Raw genomic sequence first — 6,747 nt, forward strand, 5'->3', positions numbered from 1 at the left:
AAGCAGATACTAAACAAGTAAGAAGCCAGACAGTGCTCTTTTGGCAAACAGTTACTGTGACCCCACTTTTCAGCATCACTCTTTACTTAAAGCCTTGCTCCTAACCCACCATCACTTTCAGAATAGGGTAAAAGAATGGGTTTGCCTGCATGTGTGGGTTTGTCTATCCCAACCAGCTGAGGTGATCCAAGGTCCTGTGGACAACCAGGTAGAGCAATTTTTCCAGTACACCAAGTAAACATTGCTGTTGTGGACACATTTTCTGTGCCTCAGCAGTTCTGAGGATTGGACATTGCAAGAGGGTTTACCCAAAACAAAGCCACATCCCACCCCCTCTCCCTCCCCTTGCACATCTCAGATGTGTTTCAAAACCCAAAACACGTCACAGGTAGAGTGTCACACCTACCCTACAGCAAGGCCTGTGCTCAGCCTTTGTCAGCTGAGGCTGCTGGAGCACATCAGGGGGGCAGTGCCCTGAAGGAAGGAGAAGGGGATGCCCGAGCCTGCATCCCACTGCCCAGCTCAGCTCCCGGGGGTGCTGGCACACCTGCAGCCATACAGCTGGGACTGGCACAGGGGGCTGCCACTCTCATCATCAGGAGGGTAATTAGGGAGCACTGCTCCAAGCAGAGCTGCCTGTGCTATGTGAAAGCTGCCCCATGCTTGTGCCCAACAGGGAATAACACATCCCAGCAGTGCTGGAGCAACCTACTCTATTCCCTCACCACAAAAGCTTTGGATCCAGCAATCATTGCAGACAGGTCAGTGGTTGGTCACCATTTTCCAGCCTTCCCAATCCACAATTTGCTCCATGAGCATCCTGAAGAGACAGAAAAGGGTAGGTCCTTATAGATGTGTTCTCAGGAAGAGATAAACCCATTCCATGTATTAGTAAGCTCCACAATCAGCACTGCTGGAAGCTGAGTGTTTATGAGAACTGGCTCCTTTGTGAGAGCTGCACAAACACTAAGTGGGGTGAATACCAATTTCAATAGGGGAAAACAAAATATTTGGACCAAAGAAAACAGTATGATGCATAAACTGAGTATGATTTGCCTCAAATCTCAGCTTTGGGGGGAAGTGAAACAAAACAACATTCAATGTGGGACAACGACAAATGACTCATTCAATCCTGACAGGAATTTTCTTTGAACTGAGTTATTAGTTGACCTATTTACTTTTCTAGAAAAGAGGCTTGCTCTCATTTTAGAGTGAAAAAGACTATATCAAAATGTAAGTTTGACATGTAAAGATCTTGCCTCAGAAAGTTTCACCTGGTAAAGAAAAGACATGTCCTACTCTGAAACCTGCAAACCAACACTTCTAGTCTTTGTGATCCCCCTCAGTCCATCCCTCACCAGAGATATGCACTGACTCCAATTCATGAGCAGTTTCCATCCTCCTGGAATTTTTCACTAATTGGCAAATTTACTGTACGCTGCACATATTTTACCCAGGTCTGCGAAAATCAGATTTTCTGTTCTCCCCATTCCCTTCTCTCCCCCTTCTGCTCTCCAATCCCCACCTCTGCCTTTCTGCTTTGGACTCACACACACATATAAATATAGCCTCTATTTCATCTGCAGCATCTGTACAGCTTGACCAGCTTCCTCGGAATTTTTTAATACATGCAAACTCAACAAATAATGCAAATGAGTCACCACTTAATTATTTCCTCAGCTTGTCACAGGGAGCAATTTGGAGTGAGGGCCGGAGGTGGTGAGAGAGGCAGCACTGCTGCTCTCCCTGGTCCCACCAACCCACCCTCCAGCTTTCCAGCAAAGACTCTCTTCACAAAATTTAATTACTCTGCTAACATGTCCCATATGCTGTGTGGCAGGCAGGGAAGGCTTTAATTACATCTGCTCTAGACGTGTTGGGTAGCCCTGATACCCCATCTCCCAGGGACCCCACACAGCACCCCTGGGGCTGAAGGTGCAGCCAGAAGCAGAATGGAGGCTCAGCATCAGGCCCTGGGTACCAAAACACCCTGTTTTCCCTCCTTCTGCCCCTGTACACACACACACACACAGATAACATCAGGGCTGCAGCAAGAGAGGGCTCTACTCTCTGGAGGAAAACAATTTGTCCCTCTTAAAAAATGCCGACCATCACTGTTAATGAACTGCTTTATTATTAGAAAGCCCTTCCACACCACTGCTCATTTGTGTGGCACTTGAGAGACATCATCTCTCATTTGGAAAGTGGAGGACAAAACCCATTCCCAGCTGGCCTTCCTCTTCCCTCCATTGTCCCAACACTTCAGCACGCCATGGAGCTGGCTTTTCCCCTCCTTCCTCCACCCCATTTTACTTTTCATTTTCACAGCTGCCTCTGCAATTGCTACTTCCATAGCCAGCGGGTGTTGCTGAGGTGGCAGGTAGTCAAAACCACTTTGGGGCACAATACATCAGGTGGTAGACAAGGAGCAGGCAGGAATTTCTTTGACGTGACATTGTTATGCAAAGATGCTCACGGTTCCCAAGGCTCTTCATGCAACTGGATGGCATTTTCTGGAGACAGAAATCCTGCTTAAGGGGAAGAAGGGCTGGAGGCAGGGGAAATCCTTTCATTTAGGATCATGTTTAAGTGTGAGAGCAGAATATCTATTGTTGTCCCTACTCTTTTAATGTGGTTTGTGGCTTATATGATCCAGCCTGTAATCTGTTCCACATCTTATACTGCCTTGAATTTGATCGAGCCACATCTGAATTATGATGGACTGCTCTGCTGACTGCCGTGTGGTGAGCCATCTCCCACCAGCTACAGCTAGTGTTTTGAACAAGGGCCAGTCATTATTGTTTGCAAACTCTTCAGGCAGAGGGGCAATTTCCAAGAATATTGTGGGTAGGAGAAATTCCACAGAAGATGCCTTTGATCTGAACTTTCCACGTGTGGGGTATGAGTGTACATGTCCACACAATTTCTTTAGTAAACTCCCTGTGCATCCTCCATCAAATATGCAACTTCAGGATCATGATTTGAAGCAGGAATAGCCCTGCTTTCCCACGGATGAAGGATTGTGCTAGGGTCATTCACAGGCTGTGGATTTCCAAGCCCCACTGCAGCCATCTGCAGCATCCATCAGCTTTCCTGCTGCATCAGGGCATCCCTGACCCAGTCACATTTGGCAGTCACAGAGAGGTGCAGGCAGTGATATGCTGAGCAGTGGCAGAAGAGCAGGGTAAGAGGCTTTTCCTGAGCTGCATTCTTTGCCTTCTTGCATGAACTGCTCTGCTTGAAGAACAGTGCTTAGTCCACATTTTGCAGTTGTTTTTGCTCCTATGGAGACATTGAATGGGATCTTGCCTTTCCCCCTGCACTAAGTGGAGCCTTGTCCCATGAGCAAGCTCTGGAGTTATGAGAGCAAGGCTCGTGGCTTGTGGCATCAACTTCCATTCCCCCCATCCCTCTCCACTCTGGAGCTGCTACATGGAGCATTAAATGAGCACATTCTCGAGCTCCAGATCACTGATTTCTCCTGTGAAAGGGAGACAATCCACAAAGCACTTGGTGGAAGGATGGCACAATGCATTCTCTTTCAGATGTTCATCTCAATGCCCTTCTTTCTCCACCTGAGGTCCCAGTGAGGTCTCATGTATGGAATATTCCTTCAGGAGAATACTGGTCTACTCCCTCCCTTTCCCAGGAGTACCTAAACTGTGTTAAGGTTATCCAGGTTCCATGCCAGAGAATGGACACATGGCAGGTCCAGCTCCACTCTAAGCTTTGTATAGAAGCCAGCTCCTTTTTCAGGACCATCATTATTTCTTTATAACCTAGAGCCTAAAATTACCACTACTCAAGCTGAGGAAAGGGAAGAGGAGGGGAGGAAAAGGGAATAAAGGGAACAGACAGAGAGTGAAGCCAGCACTTGGGACATGGTACTAGAAAAGATCAGGCTGCACTTTTGAATGGCTCATCCCCTTATTTTGGTTCATGGTAATGGGAGATCCTGCTGTCTTCTGTTTTATACATTTCAGTAGCATCACTGTCCTTAGGGTGAATCAAATTGATTTAGTCCAGTCCCCCAGTTCAATTTCTAGGGCTGCTCAGCCAGGACTCCGTAATCTGTGAACAGGATTTCATTGTGGCTGGGTGCTCCTGATCCTTCAATTTATGGCTTGGCATTAAATTGGGTTCCAGTGATGCAGGTCCACTTAGATTATGAGTCTGAAAGATCAGGCAACTGTAGCTCCAGGAATGGGAATACAGAGGAATGCTTGTGGAAGTGAGCCTCCCTCCCTGAGTAAAATAATCCTGTGACACTCTGTCTGTGTGATCCAAGGGCTTCGAGGTCAGGATGAAATCTCATTCAGGAAGAAAAAGGAATAAATTATCAGGGAAAGCTGGTTTGCAATTAAAAAAAGTATTTCTTTCTAAAGTGCCTGTTCCTCACTTGCAACAATTAAATGAGCTGAGCAGCTGGAGTTGTTTCAGCTTCCAAGTCTGTTTTTCCATTTTGGAGGGCAGGAACTTGTGCAAAAATATCTCACAGGTTTGTTCTTGTTTTTTTTTTTTTTTCATTCCTGGGGAGAGGCACACAATACAAAACCACCTAATTATAGAAGCAATGTTTGGAAGTAGGAATTTCAAACCCACTACTGTGGCCTTAAACCAGAGCTTATCACTTCCAGGCATAAAGAGATGCTGCAGCCATTGCCTAGACATACTAAACTTACCTGATTGGTGCTGGGAGCTGGGTGGGCAGGTCTGAGCTATGAATTAGGAATTTGTCTCCTTCCTGACTCAGAGTCTCCCAGGTATATATTTTAAGAGCAACCAGAGCTGCACAAGCTCAGATTTGGCAGGGACCAACCTGCCTGTCCTTCAGTACTGCATTTTATCCATGACCTCAAAGTGCTGAGGAAGACACTCCAAAGTTTACCACTGGTTAACCTTCCAATCCCTAAATATCTGAGATGACTGGGGGGCTGCCCAGCAGCTTGCCAGAGCAATATCATCTGCTGCTGTGAGATGTGTGCCCTGAGGTACAGCAAGGAAGCACGTGGAGATGCTCAGGAGTGTAGAGGCAGCCAGGGCATTCTGCTTGGGAATGTGCAGTCTGATTCCTGCTACCATTTAGGCATGGCTCCTAGGCTGAGACAACTTCCAGAGGGTGTCCAGGGACACCCTGGAGAAAACCCAAGACAAAGCCCAGGAGTAACTTCACAAAGGATCTGCCTGGACCATGAGGCCTCTTCCTAGGGCATCCCAGCAGAGCTGCCCACCCACACCAGCCTCCCTCACCCTGCAGCTGACCCAGAGCACAGCTGTGCCCAGACAACATCCCCTCCTCCTGGGTAATTTCCTAGGCCCTGTATTGGTTCAGGAAAGCACGTACTTGGCAGATCATGTTTTCCGAACCACCAGCCAGCAAGGGTGGAAATAGCGTTTTCCCAAAGAGTCTTTCTCCACTATGTCATGAGGTAAATATCCAGGGTGTGTTTCCTCATCCTTAACATACACACAGAGGGGGTAGGAGGGTTTGGCAACACACCTCAGGGATCCAGTACATTAGGATAGCAGAGGCAAACCAGCCTCAGGGTCACTGCAAAGAGCACGGGGCTCCCCTGAGCACCAACCCAAGCAAACACACACCTCCACCCCTGCCTCTTGCTGCTCTGCTATAAAATCGAGGGAGGGCTCCGGGAAGGAGGGCTCTGTGGAGCACAAAATCCCTCACAGCTGGAGATGAGCACCCCCAGGGCTCACCCCAGCCCCCTTGGCAGTGGAGCGAGGGGCAGGCCGTGCCTCGTGCCCCCTTCTCGTGCCCTATCGACTGGACACCACTGCGCTGCCTTCTGGACACAATCAATAAGCAGAGACAGGCACTACTGTTAAATTATCCCACCAGCCTCCTGGTGATCAAATAGACTCTCCAGTAAGGTCGCATTAAATTCCAAGCCAAACTGCATCCAGTTACAGTAATTACTGAATATTTAAGAAACAGCAATTGGCTATTTAGAGCACACTAAAAAAATATCTCATGGAAAATTTCATGCTCTTTAATTACTGTGCAACCTATCTTTTTGGTGACACCCTCCAACCTGGATTTATGTGTTAATTTCCATCTGCTCTTCTATGCTTCAGCATTTTAAAAAATAATTTAAAAATTAAAATTAAAAAATAAAAAATAAAAATAAAAACTGAGAGCATTTCTCCTGTTGAGGGTTCGGACCTGCAGGTAGAGAAAAGCCTAATGAAAGCAGGTGCTGAGCCAGCCCTGTGTGGAAAGTCCAAATGCTCCAGTCCATCACTGCAGCTCTCCACAACATGCCAGCTCCAAACCCAGCCCTGTCCCTCTGCACACTCAGCCATGACCTCCACCACCCCTATCACTCCCACCCTAGGGCTCAAACACTAAAAAAAAGCTAAGTCAAGCAAACCATGCCTTTGCTGACCGATGTGCATGCTCAGGAAGTAGGGCAACACCTGCCTGGAGCTCATTTCCCTGCACACAGCAGAGCCGCGGCCAAATCCGAGCACGGGTCCTCTGCTCTCCGAGAGCCGTAACCCCAGCTGTGCTCTCCAGCTCATTCCCTGCCTTATTAGCACTGAACAGCATCCTTATTTAACACACTTCAATTTAGAGTGGAATGGATATTTCTTACTTCAGAAAGTCTCACCTGCCTCTCAAATGGCTCTTGGCACATTGCCCGCTCTCACTTGCGCTCTGCCTTTAACAAGGCAAGCCTCATTCCTCTCAAAAGGAAAAGAGCTGGCAGGGCTTGATTGAAAGTTTGG

Source organism: Lonchura striata, chromosome 12, assembly GCF_050655825.1.
Source record: "Lonchura striata isolate lonStrDom1 chromosome 12, ASM5065582v1, whole genome shotgun sequence".
Classification (NCBI taxonomy): domain Eukaryota; kingdom Metazoa; phylum Chordata; class Aves; order Passeriformes; family Estrildidae; genus Lonchura; species Lonchura striata.